At 40.0% G+C, this 24618-nt stretch overlaps 1 protein-coding gene across 1 annotated transcript in view; it reads right to left on the reverse strand.

The window, feature by feature from the left end:
• LOC111147079 (Kruppel like factor 12) overlaps positions 1 to 18439 on the reverse strand; it is a 450202-nt gene extending 431763 nt beyond the window's left edge. The window contains exon 1 of the mRNA XM_022502963.1: positions 18282 to 18439. The gene's annotated coding sequence lies outside the window, so the exon portion shown is untranslated. The remainder of the gene's footprint in view (positions 1 to 18281) is intronic.
• Positions 18440 to 24618: the final 6179 nt, after the last annotated feature.

A 24618-nucleotide genomic window follows, 5' to 3' on the forward strand; every position in this document is an offset into this window, starting at 1 on the left:
GTGAGTTTCAACTATAGCTCATGGAAAGACAGGAATATTTTCTCAATTTCTATATCCACCAAAATATTGATACAGAAACATGATTCAGTAGTAAGGAAAATACTACAGACCAATCCCACTTGTGAAAATATATATATATATTTATATACATATATATATATAAATATATATATATATATATATATATATATATATATTCATTCTAAGCTTCATACTAATTTATCAAATAAAATCAAGTAAACAAGCAGTCCAAAAAAAGGGCAGGGAGGGAGAAAAAGAAAGAAATCTAAGCACATTTAAGCTACACAAGGGTAGAAAGAAAATAGGTATTTAAGATAACTATGCTACAAAATCATGTTTTTGAGAGCAAAGACTTTAAGTTACAAGGCAACAGGGTAAACTAAATTCCAATGGGTAACAAGCCCATTCACAGAGAAAGAGGACATTGCCTTTGACCATGATAATGGAAAGAGAATGAAGAGTCATAAAAGCATATAAGACACAGAAAGCAGAATGGTGGTTGCCAGGGGCCCAGGGAAGGGGGAAATAGAGAGTTGCTGTCCAATGGGTATACAGTTTCAGTCTGGCAAGATGAGAAAGTCTGAGATCTTTTGCACAACAATGTGAATATAATTGACATTACTAAGCTGGAGGTTGAAAAACAGTAAATATGGAAATTTTTTATTGTGTTTTTTTATTGTAATAAAATATTTTAAGAGTGGGAAAGAGAAGGGGGTAAGAGCCAGGGCAAAGGAAGAGATAGAATCTTAAGCATGCTCTGCCCAGCAGAGAACCGGACATAGGGCAGGATCTCACAACCCTGAGATCATGACTGAGCCAAAATTCAGAGTCAGATGCTTAAATGACTGAGGCACCCAATTGCCCCTCTTCTAATTTTTAAGCAGATTAAAAAACAAAAACAAAAACAAAAACACTGAAATTTTAACAAATTCTTAAAAGATGAATGCGGGCTAGCTGAGTCAGTTAGTATCCCAGGAAGCCCCTGATGCCAGGACACCCCACAGCCAATCACCCTGCTCTTTTCCAAGCCTCCTCCAGGTGCTAGGACAAAAGAATGAAAGAACAAGAGAAGTAAGAGAGCCCCAGGGCCACCCTAAAAGGGGGTACAAAGGTAGACATCAGCTATCACAGGAACACAAAGATAAAACTTGGCCTCATCCCAGACTCTACTGTCAAATGAAGCAAAAGCCATCTGCCACAGGAACAAGAACAGTAAATACTCCAGCTTCCTCCATGCAAAGGTGAACTGCAGCTAGAGAAGGAGAAGATTTATCTGCCTCCAGAAGAGAGACTCTGCCTATCTCTTTCCCCAAGTTCAAAGAAAAACAGCCATTGGATGAGAGACAGAAATCACACACATTTGACCTTGCAGTGAACATCAGGTTAAAACTCATCTGCTCCTGGGATAAGGCAGAAAACTCACCCAGACCCAGAATTCTAAAATAATACAAAAAAAAAAAAAAAAAAAGAAACCAGAAAGCGCACACAAACATTTAAGCCTGCCATTGACACAAGAGAGTCTGACTACCACAAGAAGGCATGCTATCAAAGTCTCAACTCAGACTTAGGTACACCAGCCTTACCTAAGACTGCTGTTGGTATAAGAGAATTGAGATCCTACCCACTCACCCACCCACAAGTCCACCCAGACTACTGCTGGGACAGAGGCAAAAGAACAAAAGGAGACCCCCTATGACAGTGGAGTTCAGAGCTGACCGAAACTTGAGGGTAGAGCAGGAACACTGAGAAGAAAAACACTGTGACAGTTCAGGTCTCACTGAAGCCTTAAGGTAAAAGCAATGCATTCCTAAAGAAAGGTCAAGTCTCCAGCGATATGAGAGTTCAAAAGCAACAACAAAGTAATAACTCAGCACATCTACTGACCAAAACAATTTATCTTCCCTCTTCACAGACACTAATATCTTGCAGAATAAGAGATATGTCGATTTGTTAGCATATTATTTACCTCAGTCTCTACTGTTCTTTTATACATAATGTCACAGTCAACAAAATATTATAAGACACAAAAACAAAGCAAGTTACCTGCTGTCAAGAGATAAAGCTATCAATATAATCGGATCCCAAGATGGCAGAGATATTGAAACTACCAGAGATACTTTAAAATAACTACAATTAAAATGTAAAAGAATCTAGAAAAAAAGACAGACAAAAGGGATAAATGGAGAAATTCAGTAAACTGAAATTTTTTTAAAGTGATATAAAAACACTGAAGAAGCAGCTTTATATCAAAGATAATTCTTTCACTGAGTTTACAAAAAACTCAACAGAAAGAATTAGTGAACTTGAAGATAGGAAGACATAACAGGAAGAATTAGTGAACCTGAAGATAGATCAAGAAAAATTATTCAGACTGAAAACTGAATGGGGGGTGGCAGTTGCAGAGGATCTGAGACCTAAGGGACAATTTGAAGTAAACAAATACTTGTCCAAATGGTCCAGAAAGAGAGAAGAGAAAAAAGGGGGCAGAAGAAATACTTACAAAAATAGAGGGAAAAACCTGTGAAAAATTAGAAAGGACAATAAACTACAGATCAAAGAAGCTAAGAGAACTCCTAAGCAGGATAATTACAAATGATAACAAGCCTATGCATGTAAAAACATTTGGTTTTACCGAAAACCGAAGTTTAAAAATATATCCTGAAGATAGACAGAGAAAAATAACGTTACATATGGAGCCACAAAAATCAGAATGACAAAGGACATCTCTTTGGAAACTATGTAAAGTAGAGGATAATATAGCATAGCAACATACCTAAAATAATGAATGGAGAGAAAACCGTCAAACTAAAATTCAAACCCAGCTAAAATATTTCAGAAACAAAGGCAAACAGACTTTTTCAGATAAACAAATCTGTGAAAAATCACTGTCAGCAAACCTACATTTCAAGAAATATTTTCTTTAGGCAAAAATAATAAGATACCAGACAGAAATTTAGAACAAAGAAATAAAGAATCTTTGAAGTATAAAAAACATCTTTTATTCTGATTTATAATCCATATTAAAGGGAACTAAATCTTTAAAGCAAAATACCTAGGAAATATATGGTTTATAACATGTATAAGTTAAAACATATTAAGAAAATAACATAAACAGTGGGAGAGAAGAAAAAGGGCAGTATACTGTTATAACTTTCTTTCTGACATCATACAGGAAGTGGTATTGTATCATATGACCGTGAGAAATTAACGACATATATTGTAAACCCTAGAGTAACCACTAGAAATATAAAACAAAGACCTGTAATTACTGGAGATAAAATTAACTACTAGAAAATAATCAAGGCCCAAAAAAGTCAAAATATGGAAAAATAAGAGTAAAAAAGCTAGGTGAGACAAAGAAAACAAACAGCAAGTTATTATATTGAAATCCAATCATATCAAAATAATGTTTAAAGTAAACAAACAAATCATTCCAAGTAAAAGTTAGAGATCATAAAATTGGATTAAAAATTCACACACAATTATATGTTGTCTGTAAAGGAAAAACAGGGATATTACATGATGATAAAGGGGTCAATTCACCAAGAAAACCCAACAACCCTAGATATGTATGCACCTAATAACAAAGCTTTCAAAATGCATAAAGCAAAAACTAATAGACCTGAAGAGAATCAGATTAATTCATGATTGTATTTTAAATACTAAACCTTTCTTTCCCAATAGCTGAGAGATTCAAAGAGAGAAAAAAAAATCAGTTGACAATACAGAAGACTTGAACATTATTAACCAACTTGGCTCACTGATATTTACAAAATATAGACCTAATTGACATTTATAGAATGTTCCACCCAATAATGACAGGACACATGGTTTGTATGTATAATGTTCACCAATACAGACCATATACTGAGTGATAAAGCAAATCTCAGAAAATTTTTAAAGAATCAAAATCATACATACTCTGAAAACAAATCAGTATCAGAAAAATATCTGTAAGATCTCCAAGTACTGACTACTAAACAACACAATCCTAAACAATTCAAAGTAAACAATGAAATCACAATGGAAATTAGAAAATATTAACTGAGACAAACCATAAGTGACTCTTAATCTCACAAAACATACTGAGGGTTGATGGGGGGAAGACGGTTGAGGGGGGTGGGCTTATGGACATTGGGGAGGGTATGTGCTATGGTGAGTGCTATGAAGTGTGTAAACCAGGCGATTCACAGACCTGTACCCCTGGGGATAAAAATATATTATATGTTTATAAAAAATAAAATTAAAAAAAAAAAAAAGAAAATATTAACTGAATTAAAGTTTAAAGGAGCAGTGCTCAAAGGAAAATTTATGGCATTATATCCTTATGTAAGAAAAGAAAAAAGGTCTCAAATCAACACTCTAAGCTTCCATCTTAAAAAAACTAAAAAGAGAACCAATTAAACCTGTGACAAGCATAATAAAGAAAATAATAAAGGTCAGGAATCAATGAATTAGAAAAAAAGTAAAAATTAGAAAAAAAAATTAATGAAACCAAAAGATGGCCCTTTTAAAACATCAATAAAATAAATAAACTCCTGGCCAGACTGATCAGGAGAAAAGGAGAAAAGTGACCAGTCACCTAAATCAGATATAACAAGTTATCAGACAGATCCTACAATCGTTAAAAGAACAGGACAATATAAACAACTTTATGCCTATAAATTCTGTAACTTGGGTGAAAAAGCCAAATTCTTTCAAAAACACAAACCAAGATGTTTAATTCACAAATGATCATATAATCTGAATAGCTCTGTATGTGTTGAATAAATTGAATTTATAGTTAAAAGCCTTCTTGCAAAGGGGGAAAAAAAAAAAAACTTTAAATCCAGATGGATTCTCTGGTGAATTCTTCCACACATTTAAGGAAGAAATAATTCTACACAAACTATTTCAAAAAAATAGATGATAGAACACTTCCATTGTTATTTTAGGAGGCTAGGAATAACCTGAAAGCAAAATCAGATAAAAATATTAAAAGAAAAAATAAAAAGAACTGAACAGTATAAACACATATCTTAATTCTTAACAAAATATTAGAAAATCAAAGATAGCTATATATAACTAGATAATGCACCAAGAACAAGTAAGACTTTTACAAGTAATAAGAGTCTGGCACAACATTAAAAAATCAAGCCACACCATTAATTCACCATACCAACAGACTAAAACAGAAAATCTTATCATCTCAATAAATATAAAATAGCCAAAAACCTATGAAAGTACTTAGAACTAAATTTAAGAGAAAACAACCATTACAAGTAAAATACTAAGATCTTTTTGAACCATAAAAAACTATATAAACAGAAAGACATCCACATTCTTGAATGGGGATGACACACTGAACTAAAAATATTAAAATGTTAATTGTCCCCAGAGTATATACAACATAATGCAATTCCCATTAGAATCACAACAGGGTTTTTGTGTATTTTTTTGTCCAGGGGAGTTGGGACAATAGATGACATATTCCTTAGATTTGGACTTTACTACTTTAAAAGGAAAAAAAAATCTGGTACTATCATAGGATAGCTGAGAACATAATACAACTGCAGAATTTATATTTACTGGTAAAAGAATACATTATTTTAAAAATGGTGCTAATATGCATCTGAAAGTAAATAAAAGTGGATCCCTCTTCTATAACACATATAACTAAAAATTACAAATTTACTAAAGATCAAAGTGGAAGGGAAAAATTCAGTTTAAGTGTAGATTACACATCTGTTTTGCCAATGGAGAAAACATTAAAAAAAAGTTAAGTAGGACAGAACAAACTGATTATATAAAAATTAAAAATGTTATACATCAAAAGATACCTCTTGAACAAACAAAAGACCAGGGTTTGTTTTTTGTTTTTTGTTTTTTTTTTTTTTTAAAGATTTTATTTATTTATTTGACAGAGAGATCACAAGCAGGCAGAGAGGCAGGCAGAGAGAGAGGAGGAAGCAGGCTCCCCTAGAGAGCAGAGAGCCCGATGCGGGGCTCGATCCCAGGACTCCGAGATCATGACCCGAGCCGAAGGCAGCGGCTTAACCCACTGAGCCACCCAGGCGCCCGGGTTTGTTTTTTTTTTAAGATTTTACTTATTCATGTTAGAGAGAGAGAAAGAGCCCAAGTAAGGGGAATAGCAAGCAGAGCAGGCAGAGGGAGAAGCAGGCTCCCCCTAACCTCCCTTCCCCACTCCCCCGACACCCAAGCAAGGAGCCCTATGCAGGACTCCATCCCAGGACCCAGGGATCATGACCTGAGCGCAAGGCAGACACTTAACTAACTGAGCCACCAGGCACCCCAAAAGGTCAGTTTTTGACAAAAGTCTTTGCAATCCAGATATCAAATGGTTAATAGCTATAATATATAAAGAACTCCCACAAAAGGACAACAACCAAGTAGAAAAATGAGCAGAGTATGAAAGGGCAATTTTTAGAAGAACAATTCTAATGTACCTACAAATATAGAAAAAGATGTTGAATGTCACCAGCAGTCAGGAAATACTAATTTAAAGTAACTGTGAGATACTACTGCACAACTATCAGACTGGGAAAGTGTCAACTTTTCCTAATGGAGTTTCAAGTTAAGGATTTTGCCTGCATTACTGGTAAAAAGAACTGCTACAGCCTTCTTCTTCAAAGCTACGTGGCACCGTTTTGAAGCAGTACATAATCCCACCCTGGGAATCTATCCCATTAGTCTGTCAGAGTGTAGATATAAAGGTATTTCTCTATTGTTTCTATATTGTTATTAGTAGAAATTATTCTATATTGTTATTAGTTTCTATAGTGTAATTAGTGGAAAAACTAGAAACAAAAGTATTGCCCATCAATACATTAATGGTTCAGTAGACTATGAAATAACCGTACTTGGGAATATCAGGCAATATTTTGTTTTCGCTTTTGTTTTTTTTTTTTTTTAATGGAGTAGAGATACAGCAGTTGAGTGCAAGTATTTCCCTTAAGCAGTACTGAACCAAAAAACAAATTTGACAATAGTTTCCAAAATATAATCCCATTTTTATAATCAGTGATCAAAAAACTTTGTGCAAATGTGTTTATGATGCTTAGGATATGGAGAAAAATGTAAAAGGACACATAGTTCTGATGACATGGGTTACGGGGGAATGGAATGTTATCGCTGGCTACAAGATGTAGGGGAGAAGTAAGGAAAAAAAAGAAAAAAATGAAGTTTAAAGTCTTCACACACATACTTACTTTTATCAGAGAGATATATTTGTAAACGCTGCTCAATGAGTTTAGGCGAAACACTTCTTTCCTACAGATCTTAAGTTGTCCTTTGAAAACCTTAGTCATAAAAGTAATAATAGTAATAATAAATTCATTTAAATAATAGCTCGCTTTGAGCTGGTTATAAGCATTAAATGAGATAATGCCTTTTAAGTGTACCATACACATTTTCAGTACAGCAAACACAAAATATACCTTTTTTGAAAGGAAAAAGAAACCTAAAACAATCACATGCTTAAATGGAAAAGATTTTCTGATAAGATGAAAAGCACTCAAAAGAAACTAAAACATGAATCTAAAAATATCTAGGTATTATTTTTAGGCACACTAAGGATCTACATGAAAATAAAATAAACTGAAATATAGTACAGTATGGCCCTCCCTCTGGGTGTAGCTTCATTGCTTCCTCCTGATCTGCACACACTTAGGACAGAGAGTACCTTTGTACTTTCAGCACCTAGCACAAGCCTTGGTACATGGTAAGTGATGAACCGTCTCCTCATTTTCTTCAGAGTAGAGATGCCTCTATTTGCACAGTCTCTTCTAAAATCTGAGCCATTGCATATGTTTTTTTTTATACCCCTTTAAAGTGCATTTTGGAAGGGGATAGAATTCGTCCAATAATATTCACTGACTATCTCACATGAGCTAGATGCTAGACACAGGCACCTCTTTTTTGCAAAGTAGACTTTCGAAATCTAAGACTAAATGAAATTTAGGAAGACAGCAGTGGAATAAAATGGAAAAAATTATGTTACTGGTGTTGGAAATCAAGGTTCTAGTTTCGGCTTGGCCACCTTCTAGTTATTTTATCTTCATATGACTTTAATATCCTCGCGAATAAAATAGTGACACGTGTCCTGTCTACCTTATAGGATTGTCAGGATGAAACTAAAACCACCCTGTAAACCACCAAGCACTAACCAAATTTCTTTTTGTTAGCCCACACTTCCCAAGTATTCTGGAGTGTCTTAATTACCGAGCTATTTATAAATGAAAACAACTGCTTCAGCCTAGAGCCTTGGTATGATCCCAATATACTCAATAGAGAGCTCAGTATACAACAGGAATTCTATCACTGCCCTTTATAGACTCATTAAGAGTGGATTTCTTTCTTGTTATACATTGTCTCAAAATGAAATGTTGTGTGTTTCCTTAAGTGTTCCGTAGTTACACCTAAATCAGAAAGCTAATGCACTTTCCAGAGGGTGTCACTCTGAACAACCAACCACTTTAGTGTAGTTTCTTCCTAAATATCCCTTCAAGCCACACCTCTGATAAATTACAACTGACTCTGACCTTCTGTAAAACCAAAAACTTGGTTTTCAAGTTTTTCCTTCTGTTGTTCTTAAGTTAGAAAAAAAAAATCTTACTCTCATATTCAAGGTTTTTGGTCAAAGGTAAAATTCTCATCATTTATAAATAAATTATCATACATCAAATCTTCAGCGATAGGAAAAAATTTCACTGGACAGCTTCACAGAAGGGGTATTTTTAAAATTTTATTAACCAATCATCACACACACACACACACACACACACACACACACACATGGGTTTTTTTGTTTCGTTTTGTTTTGTTTTGCCCAAATAAACCTTCTCTAAACTCATTATAACACTGCAGGCCCTACTAGCCAAGCACTTCCCAGGATTTACTTTTGGGAATCACAATTTTCTGGTGATAAGGCAAATGATAAAACACCATAAAGCCATCAACTCTAAAAGATAACAGAAAAGGAGGTGTGAAATCACCACAGTAGCCAAAATATGATTTTAATTTGCTTTCTTATTCTTGTAGGTTTGCTTTTTTCTTTTCTATAGAAAGTAAATGTTTCCCACAAAGAATTGTTGCCATATCCATGAAAAACCTGAAACTCTTGATTTCCCAGATAAAGGGCATTTTTTCCTATGCATTTCGTTTAAGTAACTTACAGCCCTTGGTCCATTTATCAAAAATTGCTTTATTATAATTTTCTACATTAAGTCTTACCTCCTCTCCTTGATTTCAGCTCAGTAATGATGATGTCCTACCCATTTTTATTCAGGATTCCATATACATGATAGGAGCTAAATATATATATACATATATATATGTATATATGTATATATGTCAAAAGAGGTAAGGCATTTTTTAGAGAGATTATGTTTTTTCTTACTTTTATGACACCTCTGACTATAACAGCCTTATCAAATGGCACAATGCATATATTGGCCAGAAATTACTGGTCGACTACTGTCACTTGGAAACATCCTGTAGCTGTTGCCTTCTAAAATAATTTTTTGGATGAGGTCTCATAATTTGTTTCAGTACACAGATCACCCATCACAGAACTGGCTTCTGTATTAAAGTAAATATTCTAGTAAATGTATTCTAGTAAGTGCAGGATGTCAATATAATCTACAAATAAAATAACAGCCTCTAAACACAGTATTTGTATAATATTCCCCTTTTTTGCTCGATTCTACAACAAGTTTAACTCTGGAATAGCATACTTAATGCTAAAGGAAGAGCAGAGAAACACAGGGAGGAAAGAGTAACACAAAGGCTTTCCAGCATTCAAATCTTCATTCTGGCGCTAGTTGGCTATTGACCACGATCGCACCAATTTGGTGAAAATCAGTTCCTACATCTATAAAATAGAAACCATAATATCATATATAGGTACTCAAAGAATATTAAATAGAGTAATCTCATGTTTTTCAATATATAATGCACTCCTGGAAACTTACACAAAATCCAAGTAAGTGTAAGTCAAGGGACCAGACTTATGTTTTAAAGGAGATCCACTCCCAGAGACAAAAGAAAAATTACAAACTCTTTAGTTACATGTAATCTATTAAGTTCCGTACTAAAAACAGATGTATAGCATTCTGTATATTCCATAATCTTGTTTTTCACAATTTATCAGATTAACTCCATTAAGCACCTCCAAAGAGTCACTTTTCAACACACCTAATGATTTCTCTGTTTCAACTGTGTATCAAGATGATAAACCCTGTTTCTTTTTTTTTTTTTTTTTCAAAGATTTCATTCATTTATTTGACAGACAGAGATCACAAGTAGGCAGAGAGGCAGGCAGAGAGAGAGAGAGAGGAGGAAGCAGGCTCCCTGCGGAGCAGAGAGCCCGACACGGGGCTCGATCCCAGGACCCTGGGACCATGACCCAAGCCGAAGGCAGAGGCTTTAACCCACTGAGCCACCCAGGCGCCCCATAAACCCTGTTTCTTATAAGTAGAAGCAGCACTTTCATTTTCTGCCTTTTCCCATTTATTTTGTTAATGAAAAGCAAAAGTAGTACAATTTTCAAATAATCTTTAAAATTATTGTCAAAAGTAGCAAAGTCACGGGGTGGGGGCGGGGGGGCGGAAAGGAACTCTTACTTGGCAGTGAGCACCAACACACAATAGCTTTAAAAAAACACCATCCGTGAACTGAGGTCCCTAAGTCAAGATCCAGTGTATAAAAAGTGTTCTAGGGGTCTCGACACAGACTATAGTATAAACATAGTATATTCATAGTATAAATTATTTGGAAGTCAACCTACACATACCTGTATACTAAAGAATACATACTAAATAAGCCAACACATGAGAAACATGGTGCCTAACTTCTGCACAAGAAAGAGCAGCTACTTTATTTTGTTGCTACCCTTCATTCCAAATGGATTACTTTATAATCCAATGATTCTAAACTGTCTGCTTTTAATAGAAATCCCTTATAATCCAGCAATCACATCACCAGATAATACAAGAACACTAATTCAAAGAGATACATGCCCCCTGGTGTAGCAGCATTATGTACAATAGCCAAGATACGGAAACAGCCCAAGTGTCCATGGATATACGAGTAGAGGCCGCAAATACACAATGGAATATTACTCAGCAAAAAAAAAAAAAGAATAAGATGTTGCCATTTGCAACAAGATGGATGGAGCTACTGAGTATAATGCCAAGTGAAGTCAGTCAGAGAAAGACAGATACCATATGATTTCACTCATATGTGGAATTTAAGAAACAAACGTGCAAAGGGAAAAAAAGAGAGACACATCAAGAAACAGACTTAATTATAGAGAACAAACTGATGGTTACCCGAAGGGAAGTGGGTGGGGGTTGTGTTAAATAGGTGATGGGGATTAAGGTGTGCACCTGTCGTGATGAGCACCAAGTAATGTATGGAAATGCTGAATCACTGTATTTCACACCTAAAACTAACATAACACTGTATGTTAACTAACTGAAATTAAAAACTTACAAAAAGAGAGGCACCAATACCCTGGAACAAACTAATATTTATAGAGCACTAAATGTGAACAAGGTACATATTACTAGATGTTTTATGGACATCACCACAATTTTAGTCCTCAAACACATCTACAAAGCTGACATTACTTGTTCTTGTTTTTACTTATCAATGGGTAAACGGAGACTTGGAGAATTAACTTGCCCTGTTAGACAGCCAAAACCTGAGTAGTCTGAGGTTTCAAATCCAGCGTTGTTTGACTCCACTACAAAGCTTCATTTTGCAAAAATAAAATTTAAAAAAATCAAGAAAATATTGTGAATTGTGGAATGGCTAAGAGAGTTGAATATACACAGCTAGAAAACATGTAGGTAGGAAATATCCATGACACTGCCCTTTAGCTACTGAAGGGTTAGTGTGGGACTGCACTCCTTCATTTGTTCTTTCCATGAGTATTTTAGCCCTAGCCCTGTATGATCAGTCACAATGGTTAAGCACTGGGTGAGAAGCCGGGACAGTAACTTTGAGGAGGATACATTTCCTGCTCTCAAGGGGCTTACTACTGGGAGTAGACAAGGCAAAGTAACAAGCAGATGGAACAGCATGTACTCCAGGGCCACAGAATACGGACTAGAACCCTGCATGTTCTCAAAGCAAGGGATGGTAAATAGAGTCCCACAGAAAGTGATGTTTACAGTAATAGCTGTAACATGAACAGGAGTGCCACATGGAAAGAGCCTGAAATGAGTTATATCGATGAGCTAGTTTGAGTGTTTCTGTGCTCTTGCAAGAATAGTGTTTACACAGTGTGAAACACACTTTGTTTCTTAACTGAAGAAAATGTAGCTGGGGAGAAATTATGTAAATTAATATTGTTCTTAATTTTCTCAAATGTATGTGTGTAAAGAAATGTGCGTGGCAGGAAAAGGTGTGCATATAAAATGTGTTCAACAGATTTTCAAATATCCATGCAATATCTCCATCATTTACCTCTCTTTACTGTGCATGTATTGTGTTACAATGTTTTGAGTCTAACCAAGACACGTTAAGCCATAAATCAGACATAGCTTAATCAACGGAATCTTGGCTTAACTAGGAATTTGCAGTTCAATAGACTGTTCTAAATCATAGTACAACAGCACGAATGTAATGATTCTATAAAAAAAAAAAAATTAAAGGGATTTTTAATGACCAGTTGATAGAAGTTTCAGTTGACTCACTGAAGAAATAGCCTGGAGGTTTACAATCCCTAAATAATCACTGTTGATCTTTATTTTCTGTTTTCTGTAAAATGATCATGGGAACTGTATTTTCATGGACCTTCTTCAGAAAACCTCGGATACTTCACCTGCATTAGATAAATGTTAATAGTCAGTAACTTTCATACCAGCTAGAGAAACTTTTTAAGAATGACTTTCTCAAGGTCACAGAGCAAATCTCTGGTGAGACAGGAATGGAATTCATGACCTTTGACTGCCAGAAGTTTTCTACCCACACTCGGAAATTCCTTCTCCATAAGTGTAATTTATATGCTCACTTTGAGAGGCTGGAAAGTTCATCCCTTGTAGGGATGTGGGGGATGGAGAGGGAGTGGTTTCCCTGTCCAATCGGTTGCCACACCAGTACTTTCTAGTTTTACAAAGGGATTTGTACCCACACTATCTCCTTTCACCCCTCACCACAACCCTGTAAAATGCACATTATTTTTCCCATTTTCTAGACTCAGAGAGGTTATGAAACGTGACCAAGGTCGTTCAGAGTTAGAAGGCAAGAGCCCCTAATTCAAACTGTAGTATCTCTGCCCCTTAAATCCGTCCAGACAACAGGATATATACTCTTAGCAGATACCTGATTGGGAAATGAATAAACATTTTCTTTAGAGTTATTTATTTCATTTTTTACAATCCTTCCTCTTGGTTGTCACTTAGTTTTGCTGGTTTGTTTTCTTTGGGGAAGGGCTGTTTTCATGCTGTAAGTTTGCTTGCTAAAATAAAAAAAAAAAACAAGTGAGAATAATATTACTAAACACAGGATTTGAGAAAACAAACTGTGTGCTTTCCCTCTTTACTCAATGAGGGGGCTTTTTACTATAATTCTTGGTCTTAGTGTATGTGGCATGGGGGTATATATACCAACATAGAAAGACAATATAAAAATTCGCAATCATAAATATAAATACTGTGTATGTATACACACAGGTACATACATAAAATAGCAAACACACACACACACACACACACACACACGTATATAACTACACATATACATCATGACAGGAATTATTCTGAAAACCCCTTAAGTGTGGTGAATGTAGCAATGGGAACACAATTCCTGGCGGTCTTGGCCAGTCTGCCGTGATAGGGGCGGCCTCTGTTACTCTGATGGGACTGGGAAAACTGTCCCAGAGCTCTGCAACTGGTTCTCGCCTTCCACACACGAGGGCAGTGCGGCAAGAGCTTTCTACTATACCATCTGTACCTAAAAAGCGATACTGTTTGGACCGGTCCAGTTATGCTAATATCCAAAAACATAAACCATGGAATTAGCCACAGAAGAGAAGGAGGACTTTAAGTTGAAAAAAAGACAGGAAGAAAGGCCATACCAGAGCAGAGTGTTTTGGGTGAATATCCTGCAATTTACCGCCAGACCAAAACAAATTTTTATGGAGCAACAGGACTACTCAAGTAGCCACTTTTATGACAATAAACACCCAAAGCTGAAAAATCCTTTTGTAACATAATTACTGAGAATATATAGAGAAAGCAACCATTTAATCCGCAGCATGTGTTCTCCACCACAAGAACTCAAAAGCTGACATCAGATGGGGTGTGGCCGGTCTAGGCCCTGGAAATGAATTCTGGTCTGTTGAAGTCAAACAGTTCCCTGGACCGGTTTGGGATCTAGAAACACAGCAGATCTCACGGAGCCTAAGGCTGTTGACCTCCTGGGCACAGGGCAAGGCCCATCTGTTTACCAGCATTTTGATTTTGGGAGCTGTGGTTGTGGTGGATGAGTTAAGGCTGTGGTTTATAGGGTGTTGCCAGTGATTTAATGTTAATATTTTTCCCCTTACATTTTGTACATACTTAAGATTGAAAGCTGTGCGTAATTTGTAGGCTGAGAAATAAATAAAAAGAAAAATTTCACACAGAAACGGACAACAGGCAAAAATATATATATTTCTACTCTATTGGCATACAGTATTTTCAAAATGTAAATGATAAAGGTAAGCAACTGCAACCTATTTTAGGAGTTACTTATAAAAATGAAAGTTGTTTTCAACAAAGAATAAGATAATCATGGGTGTCGATTCTAAATAAATTAGTGTGGGGGGTTTTTAGCTCCTGTTCATTAATCAACATGGAAGCAGGAGTAGGGAGACTTCCTTATCCAAAAAAAGAGCAACTTTAAGAATGAGTCTGTGCCTCTAGTATTGTAGAATACAACTATGTTGCATTAATCCATAAATCACTGACAGTTGCATTTATGAAGTTAACACTCTAAGAAGATAGTTTCTCCTATATACAAAGAAAACCTTTAGCACCCCCAATTTAATGGGATTGTAACCAATGAAATTCACATAAATATGAAATTCCACACTTTCCATCTCATGCGATGGTAAAAACGTCCGGGGCCTTTATATGTTCAACTATTTAACAATATCACCTCACTGGTAAGGTTACTCAATAGTCTAGATTAACCAATACTGGCTGCAGTTCAAGATGCCCTCAGTGTAGGCCTAAAGGCCTAAGCACTTGTGTCCTCTTTGCAGAAAGGAAAAACAAGCAAAAACAAAAACAAAAAACCACACAAAATAACCCACCTATGTTTAAAACCAAATTATTTCATTAAGCTGTTAACAGCCTGCTTCATGATATAACATTTAAAACTCACTCAGTCTGTTAAAGTGCTTGTTTACTTTTCACAGGAGGTGGGGAAGTAATCCCCTGGGAATATGAATATATATATATATATATATATATATAGATAGATAGATAGATAGATAGATATAGATATATAGATATATCTATCTACATATATATATATATATATTTTTTTTTTTTTTTAAATGACCAGAATACTATTGCTATTATATGCCTGATGCACACTCTTCAGAATGAATGAACGTCAAGCATCCTGATTTGTTTTTCCCTTGGCCTGGGGAGAGTGAGCCCACGAGTGTTTGCAGTCCCTTCCCTTTCTGCACACACATAGGCTGCAGCTGTAGTAAACAAGCACCAGCCAAGAGTTGCTAAGGTCAAGGTCTCAAATGCTACAGCAGGACCCGTTTTCTCCCAAAGGACATTCGGTTACTGAAAAAGAACTTTCTGGAGAAAAAAAAAATATTAAGGGCTCACCGGCACAACAATTTTCATTCAATAAATAGTAACACAAAGCATTCCAAAATAAAGTTTATCTGAATGAAGTTTCTTTCAAATAGGCATTACCAAGTAATAAATCAACTGAAGCAACTCAAACAGAAATCCCTCAAAAATGACAAGCCTGACAGAACTGTATTCGTTACACAGTTTTATTTCATAAACTATAAGTCTAGTCCCAAATTTTACCAGCCTTCGTGCATTTCATAATAGTTATGAATTACAAGGCAGAATTAAACCTCTCTCCAAAATACATGACAAACGTCTGCCTATACCTCTATGCTCTAACTGCTCTCTCCCCAACCCAAAGCAGCTTACCAGACTCAAGCTAGTCTTCACATTGACCAGCCTGCAGCAAGAGGTACAACTTATGCAACTGAAATGTTTGTCCTTCAACATCCCATGTCCACTGAGCTTCCACAGTTAAACATTTTCTAGCCTGGAAGTATACCCCTTTATCACAACCAATTTTTATGTGGTTCTAAACAAATGTAAACAACATGGGAATGAGGTCTACAAACAGCACAGCCCAGCTCCTGGGGGTGGGGGGGGCGGTGTCGCTGTTTTTATTAAATGCCAATTCCAAAGAGCATTTCTTAGATGATGGAATACACCCACTCTTCGAAGTGACCACTCCTATTCCCATCACGAGCTGCGCCCTGTTAAAAGCCACCAAATTTATTTCAAAGCATTTACTTATCCAAACAACTCTATCCTCCAGTAAGAAAAGGGCCTGCAGGCGTCTTCGTGGATTTGCAGAATGACGTTATTTGATTGACAGATGTCTACTGAAGCCACTGGATGCACTTGCAGTAAATGTAAATAGAGCTGCTCACCTCCCCAGTGTTACTGAGAAACAGAATATTAAAGCTGATTTAAAATAAAATACCCGAGTGCTCGGCGGAGAATTCTATTAGCCAGTGGAATTGCTTAAAACAATCCATACAGAATGATACTTAAAATCTGTACGGTTAAATTAGAGAGCTGACAATATTAACCATACAAACTGTTTATCCAGATTACACATTCCGTTGTACTAATACTCTTTAACTCAACACAGTCAGTTTTTATCAGCTGAATTAAGGGTATTACTATTAAAGTATGCAAAACTCGAAGCGCAGGGTGAAGGGGGTTGGGAAGCTGCAGGGCATATAACAAAGGAATTGGTACTTTTTCCAAGCGTTTGCCTCAAATGCACTTCGAAACAGAACTGTTGAGTGCACCCCACCCTTTTCCCCAAAGATAAAAGTTTTCAAAGTTCTAATAGGCAGTTCTCTACCCAACAAAAGCAGGATTGATTCTGCCCGTAGGGGAGCATCTAACATGAACACCAACTAATGTCGCGGAGGTCAAGTCCCAGTCCTGGGAGCGAGCTTCTAAGGCAAGAAGTGGCTCCCAGGCCGTCTCCGCGGGCTTCCCGGCTCGCGTGGACGTGCAAAGTTGCCCCTTGTCAACTCCGGCCGGCTCCCCCGTAATTGAAAATAACAGCCACGGGCCAGCCCCTGGCTACTTCCATGGACCAGGCACCGTAGCAAGTGACAGTTACACATCATTACGACCAGAGACAATAATGAATGTAGCACCAGGACCACTATTCATGCCAGCAGTGTCATCTCCGCCTTAACCCTTTCCCCTCCACTCTCTCCGGTGCACACCCACAGACCACACAGCCCCGGTGCGGCGGCTATTCTCCGAACTAGCTCTATTCCTGGGGGCAAACTACTTCCACAACACCCCCCCCCAATTCAGCCCTGGTGTTTTATTTCTCATCCTTGGCAACTGTCAGCCAAACACTGCTACCAACAATTCCACTAGGGGTAGAAAAACATTTGCTTAATTCACGGTACTTGATAAGTTTAAAAAAAAAAAAAATTGGGGGGTGGGGGGGAGAAACGTCCTTCTTTCTTCTCCACATATCCGACCGACGCTACTTGCTCTGCAATAGCATCGCCCTCCCTCGGCCCCCTCCCGCTTCCCAACACTTTCCCCCTTTAAGAACACAGACCAACCAAAATGATTTAACTTGAGCAGATGACAGAAGGAAAATAAAACATGTTAAGAGAATACGGTCTGATTTGGGATGGCAAAAAAAAAAAAAAAAAAAAGGAGGGGGTTGTTTATTTTGATAAGAAACGGAATCGGCACAGACCTGAACAGAAGCTGCAGAGCAGGAGAAATTGTTTTCTTTCCCTCACACAGAGTCCCCCTCTCTCTCCCTTTCTCTCTCTCGCACACACACGCGCGCGCACACACTCACTCTCGCACACACACGGCGTCACCCGCGCACACTCACACGCACACTCGCACACGCACAGGCAGAGCCTCTCAGCTGCTCTCTGCAGTTCTCAGGAAATGAATGGGGGGCAACCCAGGGAACTGTTGTACTTGCAAATGACTTACCCGGATCACATGATGCGCTAAATGTAGGGTGGGCCGGTGGGTGGAGGCTGCCGAGACGCGAGCCCGGGTCTAGCGTGGGGAGCCTCGCCAGGCCCGCATCGAATTACCCCGGGGCCCAGCCGAGGGGGTTGCAAGACGCCGCTTCTCCTCCCTTGCAGCCCGCAGCTCAGGAAACCGGAGAGGCGCGGGGGGTGGGGTGGGGTGGGGTGAGGTGAGGTGGGGGGGGTGAAAACACCAAACCCCCAAACAAAAGAGCTCCGGGTCCTCCTCCCCAGAAACAAAGCCCCGCCGCTGCGGGCGAGCCCCGGGGTGGGGCCGAGGGCGGGGGCGGCGGCGGGGAGGGGCTCGCTCAGCAGGCGCTAAGTCGCTTTATTGCCATAAAATGGGGCCCCCGAGCCGCTCCGCCCGAGGATTAGGAGGCGGGCTCAGAGTGTGATGGTTGAAATCCCCTGTGGGAAACTAACCCCTCCCTGCTCGCAGAGGTAGAAGGCAACACCCACTGCCCGGCCCTCGCCTCGCCGCCCGGGCCGCCGGGCTGGGGGGTGGGTCCGCGGAGCCTCCACCCCGCCCCACCCCGCCCCACCCCTGCCCCCGCCCCCCGGCCTCCGGCCTCGGCCGAGCTTCCTTTTCACCTGCACCACCTTGCTGCGGCACCCAAAATAACCTACACATGGCCAACGGAGCTTTGGGAGCCGCCGGCCGAGGGGGGCCCGCGGGGCCTCGCGGCGGGTGGAGCCCCCGGATTGCAACTCGCCAGGCGAGGACTCGCGCTGAGCCGCGAGAAAGTCCCCTCTTTTGTGTCAGAGCGCGCAAGGCAGCCTTAGGAAGAGAATTCGGAGGCAAACCGAGCGCGGAGCCTACTCGGCCCCCCGCCCCCTCCCCGCTCCGGCCCGGGTGGGGGCGTGCAGGGAGGGGGCCGGGCGCCCGAGCCGTCCCCGCGGCTCACCCGCCAGCTAACTTGGAAAGGTGTGGGCGGAGCCGGCTCCAGCGGCCGGCCGAGGCTGCGGGCGAGGCGGCGCGGCGGCTCCCGGGGACCGCCCCCGGGCTCCGGGCATCGCCCGGGTCGGGCAACAATGGGGTCCCGGCAGGGGCAGTCCGGGCGGGCGGTGCCCTGGATGCTGGGGTGCGCGCGGGGGGTGGGGTGGGAGGAGGGCTGGGCGAGGAAGGAAGCGGGATCATTGTTTGGGTTCGGGAGCGGCGCACGTTGCGGACGAAGCGGGGGTGTCCTCCCTCCCGGGGCTTCACCTTGGGATGGATGGGGGCGGAGGAAGACGCATGCCTCGCTTGGGAAACCCGGCAGAAGGGGCGCCAGCCCGTGTTAGTTATTCGCGAAGGCAGGCGAACTTGCAGGAGCGGAAGGAAGCTGGAGCTGCAGACCCCTGCCGAGGCCCCGAGGGCTGTGGGGCCCGCGGTGTCGGAGAGTCCAGCCCGCGACCCTGTGCCCCAGTAGGGAGGCACGAGAAGCGAGCGGCCCCTCCCTCCCCGCCCCCGCGCCCGGGGAAGCGGATCCGCGGGATTCTGGGGCGGCAGAGAGGAGGCAGCGGCGGGGCACCGGTTCCCGCCGCGGCTCGAAGGGCGCGGGGTCAGCGCCGCGCCGGTGGGTCGGCGGGGGCGGGGAGGAGACCGGGCGGAAGCGGACGGGCGGGGTGGGGAGGAGGGCTGGTGGGGCGCGGCGGTCAGCGGTGGAGATGCGAGCGCCACTTTTCTTGCAAACCTAGGTGAGCGCGCTGGGGCTCCCGGGCCCGCCGACACCCCTGCGCGGTGCCCCTGAGCCCGCCCCGCGCGGGAAACCGCCCCGGCAGTGGGAAGGCTGCGAAGGGGAAGTTTATGTGAGGAGAGCAAGATTTGAAGTAATGTGGCACCAAGTGGGGTGGGGAGAGAAACAAGGGAGAGGCCGAGAAACAGGAAATGAGAGCAAAGGAACGACTTCTAGCCAGGAAAAGCCGTGTTCTACATTTTGTGTGGCATTTTCCAAACATCTCTAAAGGCCCGGTGTGCGTTATTAATGAAGACAAAGGCAGGGTACCGCCTGGTGCGGTCTCTGCCACCTGCCACAATCTGTACACGAGGAATGATGGGAAAGGTGGTCCAGCCTGGACGTCGAGTCCACAGCCCACTTCTGATCCTCACAAGACGAGTCAGTGGGCCTGCCTCTTAGACATCCGACAGTATTGAGAGGAGGGCTCTGCCCTGCTCTCGGGGTTCGGAAGAACAACAAATGGCCTAAGTGTGACAGTGTGTGAAAATCACAGACCACTCCTTAAGCAAAGTCATCTTAGAAGACGAAAGCTGTGAGAGCAGGAAGGCGAGGGATGCCCACGTGTGAAGGCTTGGGTGCAGCAGGAATCAGGAACCCCGAAGGAAAATGGGACCTGGAGGCGGAGGGGCCATTGCAGGGTGGGGTCTCTATTTGGGGAAAGCGGCTCCGGACCCCACCCCCTGGTCTGATCGCGGTTAACAGCCCCTTACACTGCACTACATCTGGAAGAAACATGAAAAGGCATGTTTGGAAAACGGTAGAATATCAACAAATGCAGTGTTTAAACGAAAAACTTGCCTCTACTAGAAACACTGAAGTTTCCCTCTAGGTGGGGCAGGGAGTGAAGGAAGTGAGTTTAACCGTAAGAGTGAAGGATGCTGTAAGAAATTATGTCATTGTGGCAGTTCTTGTACTAACAGCTCTTTCTCAAAGCTGAGTGGCGGACGGACCATAAATATGTTCTGTAGCAAGTGCTTTTCTGCACGTGGAAAAGCATTCCAAGCTGCACTCCCTTCCTTTGGCAACAGCCAGAGGCATGTAAATAGAATGACAAAAGATGGAAAAGTACAAGACTCCATTCCGGAGAGATAAGGAAATGAGGGGAAGGTCAGTGTTAATATCCAGAATCTGGGTAATGTGGTTAAAAGAAGGGAGTACATCAAATATTAGGGGGGAAAGTACTTGCCAAATTTTTTTTTAATTGTTGACAGATAAGAAAGAACAGAAATGTTCGATTAAGGCAACTCCCCAGATTTAGAGGAAAGGAAGAAAGAAGATACAAATTTAAAAGGCAGAATCACTTCATTGTATGATCTGGGGATGGGTGGGGAAGAGCAAAACCAAAGAATAAAGAAGATAGTTATCACTGAGAGTTAGGATACTGGAGTAAATTATGTGTGTGTGTCTGTACATACAATTGTGTATATGAACTGAAGTTCCAATTCAGTTCATTTACTCATTCCCTGTATCAAACTTAGCGTTAAACCAACTAACATGCGAACAGAAGGGGGAAAGGTAGAAAAACAGTACACATAGCCTAGCAAAAATATGTGCACATCTTTACATTTTGTCCCTTACCCTTCGCTTCCATTTGTGTGCAGGGATATGAAAAGTCAGAGAATGTAAACATGTCAAAATTTTTCACCAGGAATGTATAATTCTGACCGGATTCAAGAATGTTTTGAAATTACAGAATCATAAAATTCCAGGGTTGAAAGTATCTTTCATATGCCATTCTTTGTGGTACTTCAATTCTGTTTAAAACCAAGATAATTTGGGTCAAAGATGACTCATTTTCCTAAATGCATATACTTCTTTTACTTAGTCTTCATTATTACAAGTACCAAAAGATGAATGGATTAACAAGGCTGCTAGAGGTTGGTATTCTGAGTTTTTTAAACTTGGTATTCTTTTACCTAACATCTTGTCCCAGAAAAGAGAAGAACATACACGCACCCCCAAGGCAAATAATATCTCACTCAGTGTAAATGATAAGGCAGAATTTACAACTAGAGATTTTAAGTTGTTAATGTAAAAATAAATGTTACCTACCTGCAAACTTTTTGTCAGATCTTCTTAATTATACTTCACCCTTGGTAATACTCTGAAAAATTAGTGTCAATGATAGAAAAATCTTTTACAGTATTAAGAGTATTATCTGTACCACACCCTGATTTCTCTAAGGTAAAGACTCTCTTCAGTATCTGTGTATATTTAAAGTTCTTAAGCCTTTGGATTAGTGATGCCAAGGATCGCATGGATGATTTAACACGAATATAATTTCAGGCAGGGATGGGGGAAAATTGAGTCCATTTTCAGAAGTAGAAGCTGTGTTGAAAGACTAGACTTGATTCAAAGTCAAAATAAATGAGACTTCCAAAGCTTTAAATAAATCTTAAACTATAGTCTTGGCTTTTCCCTGGGGTCAGAAGTGAACGTGTATTGTCAGGTTTCCATGCCCTTTTTTTTCACATGTCGTATTTTGGCAATGATGTTCTGCAAAAGGAAGTTTTCCTGTTTGAGTTTGAGAAAGGCATGTAAAAAGCCTTACTAGGAATGCAAACAGCTGGTGATATTATGTGATTACATGGTAAACAACATGTTTTGATTTGAGTGAGGAGCTGTCTGGAAATTAGAGGAAAATGACATTTTATAACTTTGTTTTGTTGCAATCAATACAGTTTTGGGTCCTTCTAGCTTAAATATCTTTATTGCGCTCTCAGACGTATCTCTTCTTTTCCAAGCTCCTGCATAGTCATTTCTAGTCAAGTCTCCTGCAGCGCTCCTACTCCCACCCCCCCTCCCCATTCCCCCTCACTCCCCCCCACTCCCCCACCCGCAGCTCTGAAACTCTGGCCTCCTTCCCTCAGGTCATTCCACCTCACCTCCAGCAAAGCCTTAATTAGAGCATACTTACATTTAAAAACCCAAAGTGACACAAATTAGCATCAATACAATAACCATGACATTTGAGGGCCCCACGTAGATTTTCATGTATTTCAGACTTCAAACCCAGGTGGACACCCTGCCATGCCCTATCCTTCCTAGCTGCCTTAATAGATGGTTCACCGCCCCGCACCCCCCCCCATTATCGCTGTGGAATCTTCCCAAAATGATTCCATGACACCCCACACACAGATATACATATCCCACCCCCTCACCACAAAATTATCTTCCCCTTCTCGAGGCTTCTTTTAATGTGATGGAAAGAGCACCTTTTTGATTCTCCATTTTTTTCCACCCATTTAAATGATATTCCCCATACTTCGAAGGATTAACGTTTATTGGGTCCTCACTTGGGCCAGTATGAGATACACAGCAGGAGATAACCTTGCCCAAGTAGGCATCCAGCAAGTGTTATTTCCCTCACTTATCACTAGGGTACTTTCACCTTCCTGCTTTCATTCAATATTGTTGGCTCTCCTAGACAGGTAACCCATTTGAGAACTGAAGCTGCACCTTAACCATGTTTTTAGCCTTTCCCCGTCACAGTATTTTGTACGTGGTTGGTGATTAGTGAAATGTTTGTTGAGCCAATTAGAATAACATACAAAATTGGAGTGACATATGTTAAAACACAATATAGCTGAAAACCTGAGTTTCCATTTGGGGGCACGTATTAAAAACAACAAGCAAAACTGAAATGTGTTGATAAACACCTTTTGAACATGGATTCTGGCAACTTTCTTTTAAATTAGAAGTTTTTACATACAGAAATGTATCAGATTTGGAACACGTTTATCTAATTTTGTTGTCCCTATCATATTTAATCATTTAAAAATGATCCAATCAATTATACTATTTTTTCATTTTTTAAGTAGAATTGTATTAAATACAAATTTAATTTTCATAACCAGAGTGAAAATTCATAGGAAAGTTGTTTTTCAAAATGGCACCTTGTGAGGTGCCTGGGTGGCTCAGTCGTTGGGCATCTGCCTTCAGCTCCGGTCATGACCAGGGTCCTGGGATCAGGCTCCCCACTCTGCAGGAAGCCTGCTTCTCCTCCCATTCCCCCTGTTTGTGTTCCCTCTCTCACTGTGTCTCTCTCTGTCAAATAAATAAATAAAATCTTAAAAAAAAAAAAAAAGAGGCACTTTGCAAGTCTTTAGATTGCAAATGTTAGAGATATAATGTAATAAACAGATAATTTGCATTTTTAAAATATAACAAATTGAGGCATTATCAGATTTGAAATATAGCTATCCTTGCCTTTTTTATTTTTATAATTAGAAATTATGCCCCATGGAAATAATTTAATTCAGCTAAAGTGTACATAGTTTGCAGAATACCACTTTAATTTCATGCTATATACAAGACACTGGCCTCAGTATTATAAGCATATGAAGATGAGCTTAGATAAAAGTAATGAATAACTATAATATAAAATACAGTTACAATACTCTGGATAAAGTTGTATCTGTTAGGTAACACTAAGAAGACTGGAGAGAGCTTTTGTGGAGGTTAAAAATTTCTTCAAAAGACATTTTTATTTTTTAATAATATGAACTATGTCATGTGTGTAAAATAATATATAACATATATATGTTAAGGCACGTTCCTGTGGCCTCTTCCTAGCTT

This window comes from Enhydra lutris, unplaced genomic scaffold (genome assembly GCF_002288905.1).
Source record: "Enhydra lutris kenyoni isolate GAN:26980312 unplaced genomic scaffold, ASM228890v2 scaffoldscaffold15, whole genome shotgun sequence".
Lineage (NCBI taxonomy): Eukaryota > Metazoa > Chordata > Mammalia > Carnivora > Mustelidae > Enhydra > Enhydra lutris.